This window comes from Amborella trichopoda, chromosome 12 (assembly GCF_054954075.1).
Source record: "Amborella trichopoda isolate Santa Cruz 75 chromosome 12, AtrichopodaSantaCruz75HAP2 v2.0, whole genome shotgun sequence".
NCBI lineage: Eukaryota > Viridiplantae > Streptophyta > Magnoliopsida > Amborellales > Amborellaceae > Amborella > Amborella trichopoda.
Window position 1 is genome coordinate 6,437,353 of NC_142347.1, and position 8,795 is coordinate 6,446,147.

At 33.3% G+C, this 8,795-nt stretch overlaps 1 long non-coding RNA gene across 1 annotated transcript; it reads left to right on the forward strand.

Moving 5' to 3' along the window:
* The first annotated feature begins 208 nt into the window (after positions 1 to 208).
* Positions 209 to 6,918, forward strand: LOC148779404 (uncharacterized). The gene is made up of 2 exons (XR_016045219.1): positions 209 to 323; positions 6,373 to 6,918. It is a non-coding gene; the product is annotated as an uncharacterized LOC148779404 (long non-coding RNA).
* The last annotated feature ends 1,877 nt before the right edge of the window (positions 6,919 to 8,795 follow it).

Consider the following 8,795-nt stretch of genomic DNA (forward strand, 5'->3'; position numbering starts at 1 on the left):
CAAAGGGCTGCTATACATCATCATTAGTGGTTACACCATTACCTAATTAACCTCTCATCATATTTCTCTTGTATCGTTTCCTTTCTGAATGAAATTTGTGGTTACCATTTTCTGAATGAAATTTGTGGTTACCATTTTTTTAATGAAATTTGTGGTTACCATTTCCAAAAAAAGAGTGATATAGAGAGCGAGAGTCCAAAACAAAAGTAATTCATTTTGAAAAACTCAACGACCACGGGCTATAACAGTGAGAAGAATAGAAAAGATCAATCGAACTGAAGGAGACCGGAAAGAAGAGTGGAAGAGAAGAATGAGACAATAAGGTATCTTTTACTTTTTGACTCCTAATTTCATTTTGACTTATTGCATATTATGCTATCTAATGTAGATTTTCTCCAATTGTTTGAAATAATCCTTCGGAAGATAATCCCCAAATTAAGAATGAGTTTTTAATGGAATATAATCATCAAATTTAATAGGGTGTTCAAATTAAGATTTCTTTATGAGATAGAGGTTTTACTAAACCTTTTAAAGGACATCATAATCTTGCAAAAATTTCAGTTTATGAGAGATTTACGGTATTTATCCTTGAATTTAGCATTTATTTTATAATAGGATGTTTAGAAATTGGCTTTTCTCTTAAATTAGAGTCATGGGTATGGGCTATGTCTTTGAAATTAATAATTTGGTTATCTTACTATACGAGTAATAATAACGCATTTTGCTTCCATGCAACGCACATGCATTTTTCTAGTAAAAAATCTCAACGTATGATAGGAACCATACTGCTCGCATTAATTCTTGATCTAGATTGAGTGATTCCGATCTAAATCGACATTTCTTGTGACCCTAGTTTAGTAATTCATTTCCATACTTGTTCGTTAGAGTAGCATGGTTTGCGCGTGGAGAAACTATACCATTGGACATGGACCTTCCGCATGCAAACTAAGTGTCATGACTCATTATTCTCAGGCGAATGGCTCACTGTAAAGGATGAGATTATATCCCCATTCCAAACAGCCACAGTGGCCCTTTGTTGCGATCATAAAAATAATCATTCTCCATAAACACTTCTCCCTTGTTAATGTCGAGATCGGAGATTCTGAACAAAACCCTAGCTACAGTAGTGCCCTACTTTAGGCAGTTTCATTGGCATTCTATGTTGTAGGTGGAACCATGGTGATGGAGTCGACAATGGATATTGGTTCAATAGTTCTTTTACGATAGTAGAAAGAGGAATCAACCATGCTTTAAAGGATGCTTTCCCAATTGTAATGTAACTTATATATTTACCTAAATGTTGTAATTCTTCCAGTTGCCCGTGGAAGTAGCCCTAGAGTGAACCATATATATTTGTGTGTTGCAATATTTTGATTGTGATTTGTAGTGTTATTGTAGTTTTAGTTTTTTCCTATTTTTCTTCTTATGGTTTTCCTTTTCTTTTTGTTTTTTTCAAAATCTATTACAACAAATATTGTTTTTGGGTGTTTAGGTATCTTAAAATCAATTTGCCGATAACACGTGAGTTGGTCTTGAGGTTTTAGATTTATTGAGTGGGGGTTCAGCTAAAAAAGGGGCAATCGATCAAGTCTTGGTTCTCAACAAGTGCTATCAGGGCATAGGGGAAGTATGCAGTAATTTTGAGAAAGTACAAGTTATAAATTTGACTTAGAGAAGTTTGAATGGAGAAAATATTTTGAACTTTGGAAACGAAAAACTATTAACATATTCGTAGAACAAGGCAAATGCAAATCACTATACGGAAAATCCAAGAAATTGGATATTACGAATTACGATGATCGAGAAGAATTAGATATGAAAGCGCTCGTCGCAATTCACTTGTATTTAGTAGATGAAGTATTATTTAGTATAATAGAAAAAAGATGACAGCAGATTTATGGGTAAAGTTAGAAAGCTTGTACCAAACCACCTACTTACAAATCAGATTTTTTGAGAAAGAAAGTCTTTTTTGAGGATAAGAGATAGTATGAAGGTGTTGGAATACTTGAATAAGTTCAACAACATAATTTGTCAATTTTAGAGTTTTGGGGTGAAGATGGATGAGGAACATAAGGCGGTACCAAAGTTTTATAATTATATCATTAACCTTAAGTTGAAAGAAAGAAAAATCTCTCAAATCGGATCCAGTTTGTAGTGCTTTCATTGTAAATGAACTTTGAAAGAAGGTAACAATTGATAGTTTAATGAGTTCAAGGATGGTTGTTCTTGTGCAAGAGGCCGGTCAAATGAACGGATTGATTCATCAAGAAGTTCCTCAATTGACAAGACTTATTTCATTCAATATCTAGGGGGTTTTATGACAAAGGTTATTAGGTTTGCGGCAAGTCCGGTCATCCAATGTTTCAGTCATTGGAAGGAAAATGACAAATTCCTTGAAGGGGTCCAATTTGGGAATAGAAAGACAAAAGGGGGCTAAGAATGAGGCTGACAAAGTTGAAGAATCAATATTGATTATTGAAGATGAGGCAATGGTGGTGGAATGAAATCCCATGAACTCTGAAGATTATTTGTAGTGGAACTGTAAATCATATTTACTGAAATGTCATGATTTGATGCATATTCATGCGGACGAGTTTGGCATCAGTGATACAACACAATGATTGAGATGACCAGATAGTATATGGATGTGAGAAGAGATGTTTTATATAGTTTAAAATATGAGGCATGTTTCAGATTTGAAGTAAGGCTTGATCTTATTTTATTTTCTAGATTGGGAAGGTTATATATTTATCGAGCAAGACAAAACTATCAAATAGGGCTCTCGTATAAGGAGTCCTTGAAAACAAATTATATAAATTATTAGAGTGCACAATTGAAGATGAAAAGGTAAATTTTGAGGACTTAAAATGTATACTACTTTGAGGATTTAAAATACATTTTTTCTTGCGTGTGATTTGTATAGAGCTGAGGCTCTAAACAATCAAAGTACACCTTCAAATAGTATTGAGAAATGTAGTTTCAATATCGGAAATCTTGGTAATAGTCTTAAAATATAGTTTCATCTCTAATTATAAAATTTAAAGCTTCAAAAATACTGTAGATTGAGTATATCTATAAAAACTTAAAACCCTTGAAAATTGACGGTCCAAAAATGCAATACAAAATGCACTATTTGTGAAACTTGAAACCCATCTTTTTTCTTATCTCCATGCATCTTGTTGTTGAGATGATCAATTTGAGAATATTTGGACATCAAAACAACCTCTTCTAGTGAAAATTTTGACGCACACTCTTATGTGATTGTTTAGAGCCTCATCTTTATATAATTTTTTTCTCTTTTTCTTTCATATCCATATATCTCAATATTGAGATGATCGATTGCAAGATTTTTCAATACCGAAAGTACCTTTTTTAATGGATTTTTTAGGTGAACCTTGCATCTACATTATAATGTTGACACCTTTTTGTAAACTTTTCCCATTTATATTTCACTAGGTATCTCACTATTCTACATTTTTATATTCCTAGCATTTCCACGCTATGTGACAGTTTTCATTATTACAGGTATACCCATTTTTTCAACTTCATAGCATTTTTTTTTTTAAAAAAAGGACGGAATTGTTTTTGAAAAACTGGAAAATTGGCCTTTTTGGTTTTTCAAAAACCAAAAATATCTCTTTCCAACAAATTTTATAAGTTACCAGAAAATGAAAGATAGTTTTTAGTTTTTGAAAAACCGAAAATATCCAATTTTGAGTTTCTAGAAAATCGAAAACATGACATTTTCGGTTTTTCAAAAACCAGAAATCTGTCTCAAGTAAATTTTTCAGTAAGTTATTGGAAAATGAAAGATAGTTTTCGGTTTTTGAAAAACCAAAAACACATCATTTTTGGCTCTTCAAAAATAAAAATATACATCTTTCCAGTAAATTTTCTAATAAGTTGTTTGAAGTTTTTGAAAATCTGAAAAATATCCAATTTTCAGCTTTTGAAAAACTGAAAACCAGACAATTTTCGGTTTTTGAAAAATAGAAAATTTGTTTCTTTCCAATAAATTTTTCAGTAAGTTACGGGAAAATGAAAGATTGTTTTTAGCTTTTCAAAATGAAAGATGTTTTCGGTTTTTGAAAAATCGAAAATCTTCAATTTTTTGTTTTTGAAAAACCGAAGACATGACTTTTTTGGTTTTTGAAAAACCAAAACCTTTAAACATTTCGGGTTTTCAAAAAACGAAAAAGGCAGTTTCGACTGTTTAAAAAAAATATATATATAATGAAATTGACAACATGGGTATACATGTAATAATTTCGAAATAACACTAAATATAATAGATATATATATTCCTAGTATTTCCTAACAATAACCAATAGTGTATGAGGTGCATGTATACTATACACTCCTAGGATCATAATATACACATATTCCCTTGGTTGACTATTTTTTTTAATATGATATTTTGGGAACTGACTAAATGCTTATTTTCAAAACGAAAAATTTATATTAGAGCTTTCTTACATTTAAATCTTAACCTTCAAAAATTAGACTTGTTAAATATTAAGACATTACTTATTTGAAGTGCAGATTTTCGAGTTTGTTTAATCTATTGGTTAAACAGTTCACTAAATTTGGGCTCCCAAAATTACTTGATCCAGTTAGCTGAGGGAGTAAATAGACAGTACGCTCCTGTAGAGCATAAAAACTTTTGATTCATGAAAGATACCAGAAGCCACTCTACGGTACAAGCAAAACTATAGAGAGGGAGTAGATGCCAAGGTCCACTATATGCTAAAAGCAGAAATGAGAGAGAGAGAGAGAGAGAGAGAGAGAGAAAGAGAGAGGTTAGAATAAAGCTAGAATTCAAGAGAGAGAATTTAGAATAAAGCTAGAATTCAAGCGAGAGAGAGAAAAAGGGGTTAGAATAAAGCTAGAATTCAAGAGAGAGAGAGAGAAAGGGGTTAATAAAGCTAGAATTCAAGAGAGAGAGGGAGGGGGGTTTAGAATAAAGCTAGAACTCAAGAGAGAGAAAAGGGCGAGAGAGTTTAAAGGGCGAATGAAATCAGGGGCAAGTTCCTCTCTTCGTCCGGGCCAGCACAATGAGGATGGGAAATGTTGTTCCTCCTTCGTGGAGTCAATGGTCAGCACATGCGTGCTGTGTGTGTGTTGCCCTCTTTCCATGGTGTGGTGCTCTCTAACATTGCCTTTAAAGATGTTGTGGAGGGTTTCAAGGTTCCTTCTCAGGCCACCATGTTGTTGTGTTCCTCGCACTCGGCCTGTGGATTCAGCCTACTCGTCATTTTCCGAAACCGAACTTAATTTCGAAAGCCATCAAAGATCAAGATTTGTCCAGAATCACGGGCAACCGGATAAACACAAGGAAGTTGAGGCAAAGAGAAAGTATTTCAATATAGCAGGTGCCACAATATGACGTCTTAAATTCTATTTTTCGATAATAAAGGTGTAATATTTCGGACCTTTGATCCGGGCATTTCTACCGAGCTCGGACTATCCCGTGCTTTCCTAATGTGCGTGCACATTAGGCTCTTAGGTTTCAGTACGATTAAGCCACAAATTGCCTTTCACCTGCGTTTGAAAGACCCTCCTTCAATTGTAATTTTTCTGAAGTTTTGTATTAGCTGTGATAATTTGATGTGTACTTGTGCATTTTAAAATGAGACATCCGAGACGCTTCCTTTGGCATCTGACTTTTGAGCCTCCTTTTTTGTTTTTTTTTAAGCCATATTGTGCTCCTTCCGAATCATAGTTTTTTTTTACTTCTTTAGTTTTGAAATTTTAGGAAGCATTTGAGAATCATTATTTAAATTTGAATTTTTTAACACTTCTATCTCACTATCTAAAAATTGGATGGTCTCTATTCATTCTCGAGACATTATTTTTTCAAGTACGTAGTAATAAAACAAAATTCCAACAAAATAGAAAAGTGTATTACTTCTTCTATCTTGTTTGAATTTTGTTTCTATTATATAGTTCAATTAAAAAAATTTTATTCTTTTCATTGAAGTTAATATATGAGTTGAAGAGGTTACATCCCATAAATTTGGAGTCCTAAAATTAATTCTAGATGGGGTTTTGCCTGAGAGAGTAAATGACCAGTTTACTACCTTGGGAGTATAACATCTTTTGGCTTTTGTTTTATATGTTTTGTTTTGACTTTCGGCATTTCTGTATTCTTATTCCTTCCTCTTTAGCGGTCTTTCAAGGATGGAAAATAGTTCTTCAAGTTTATTTTGATGAATAATCGTGGAGTTACAAACTTTAAAACTAATAATAATAATAATAAAACTACTAATAATAATAATAATAATAACAATAATAATAATAATAAATAAATAAATGGAATTACTATATTTTTCAACTTTTTCATTTTCCTTTATTGGATTATTCCGCTGTTAGGATTGTATTATGAAAGGAAAATTGTTCTATGCATCGGGGGATGCATTTTTATGTTTGCATCCCCTGAGGTATGAAGAATCTATCTCAAAGAGGATGCAAATGGGTGGTTCGTCTACAAACAATAGAAAGGGAGCCGTCTTCAAGAGCTTGGTGAATTTCTCGAACCATGCCTGCGGAGTCCCCATATCAAGCTTTCTTTCATTTGCATAGATGATTTGGAAGTTGAAGATCCACCTTGCTGGCTGCTGCATAGACTGAAAAGAAGTTTCCATGTTGAAAAGTGTTCTTCACATCTAGTTTTGTTATTCAAAGGGCCGTTTCTTGCAACATGTGTTGAGCCAAAATGGTTTGAATAGTGCCTGCTCTTACAACATGACTGAACATTTTTTCATAGTCCAGCCCATATTTTGTGTTGTACCCTTTTGCTACTAAGCGTGCCTAGTACCTTTCAATAGTCTCATTTGCCTTGTATTATATCTTGTAGACTCAACTTTATCCAACTAGATTTAGTGAGCAGCTGGTGACCCATGGATCATTCTTTTGTAATGCTCTTCTTCCTTCACGCATTGCCTTTTGTTTTGTCCAATTTGAAAGCCGTTAAACCTCATAAGAAAGAAATTTTTCTATTGGATAGCGCTGCCACTTTGACAAGACTTGGCTACCTAGCTGAGCGAGTGCTTGCTTTGATGTGTAGCCAACGAGCACCGAGCAAGAAGATGCATAGCAAGTGGAGTAGACCTCACGAGCTCTTTGGCTCGCTCCGTGCATACGCACTTCACCCGCTTTTGGGAGTTACATCAATAACTTTTTGTTATGTTCACGCAATGATATTATCTCTTTCCAAGAGTACTACCCCATACGTAGTCTATGTCTGGGGAGACAGGTATGGTAGAGAAGTCCCCCACTTCGCTTCTCCTCTCGTTAGCTTCTCCAATCCGAGATCAGGGATTACTCCGTTTGGTCTTTTCTTCGGTCCGGAGCCGGCCGGTAGCCGGTAATGGACCTACTTACCCTATCCATAGTATTGGTTTGGTGGGTGGCTACCAAGACGATTTCTTTATGCCCCTCAAAGGACCTCGAGATGTTAATCCATGAAAAAGGATACGAGAAGTGTGAAAGACCTCATATACGGAACGAGGGCGACCTGCGGAAATACATCTGTTTCTTACTCGTGCAAATGAGTAAAACATTTGGACCTTATTTTTCCTTTTTTTTTGAAGAACGCTATTTGGACCATTAGTAGCGTTTATCAAAAAATAAAAAATAAATCACGGTCTAAATATTTTATTCATAAAATTATTAGTTTTAATTTTTAAATTTTTTTTATTTTTCATATTCATGATCTCCATATTAGATATTTAGAAATTGGGTCCAAAAATCCATCTCAAAAATAAATTTTTAATAGCAGACTCACTTCTATATCGAGTCATACAAACAATATCCATTACGAAAAAGGTGCAGTTTGTATGGAGCCTAGGATCTAAACAATCAAATTAGAGCCTATCTTTAAATAATGTTAAAAAATGTGGTTTCAACACTAGAAATCTTTGTGATAGCCTTAAAATATATATTCATCTTTATTTATAAAGTTTAAAGCTTCAAAAATGGTGTAGATCAACAGATCTATGAAAATCTTGAAATTGACGGTCAAAAAATGCATCACAAAATATATTATTTCCAAAACTTGAAATCAATTTTTTTCTCATGTCCATGCATCTTGATGTCGAGATGATCAATTTGAAGACTTTTGGGCATCAAAACAATCTCGTTTAACAAAATTTTTGAGGTAAGCTTGAATATGATTGTTTAGACTTTAGAGCGTCGGCTGTATATAAATTTTTCCCTTATGAAAATAGTGTTGCAATCAACAACTAATCAAATAAATCTGATTCCTGCGATTTTCTTCGCCTTGACATCCTTAAATGATTCTCATTTCATTTACCGAAGTGGCTAACCAGGGGAGTTTTCTAGCAATAAGTTTTCTGAAATCAAAGAAATTTCTTGTTAAATATGAAAGTGAAGTGGGCATTAAATATGAAGTACACTCTTCCATTTCCGTTGACTTTTCTTGGTGAATACTCAAATGTCTTGATCCTCGGTGTGTATATGTTTATGGGACAAGATCATGCGAGCTTATGGGCAAATGGAATACTATAAGCCAAACAACCCATATTGAATTTGGGGTCAATTTGATGATCACGACTGTATTTTGTAATATAATTTTAATATTTTTCTACAAATTCAAACATATAAAATTTGGCGTGTCCACTTTTCTCATCAAAGTGCACCTAATAAAAATTTTAAAAAAATAATATGTAAAAATAAATTGATCAAAATAAACCTAAAATTTGTAAGAGCATTTTGATGCATTTAATTTCTGTGAATTATTATTTCGATATTTTTATTATATTATGCTATTTGTA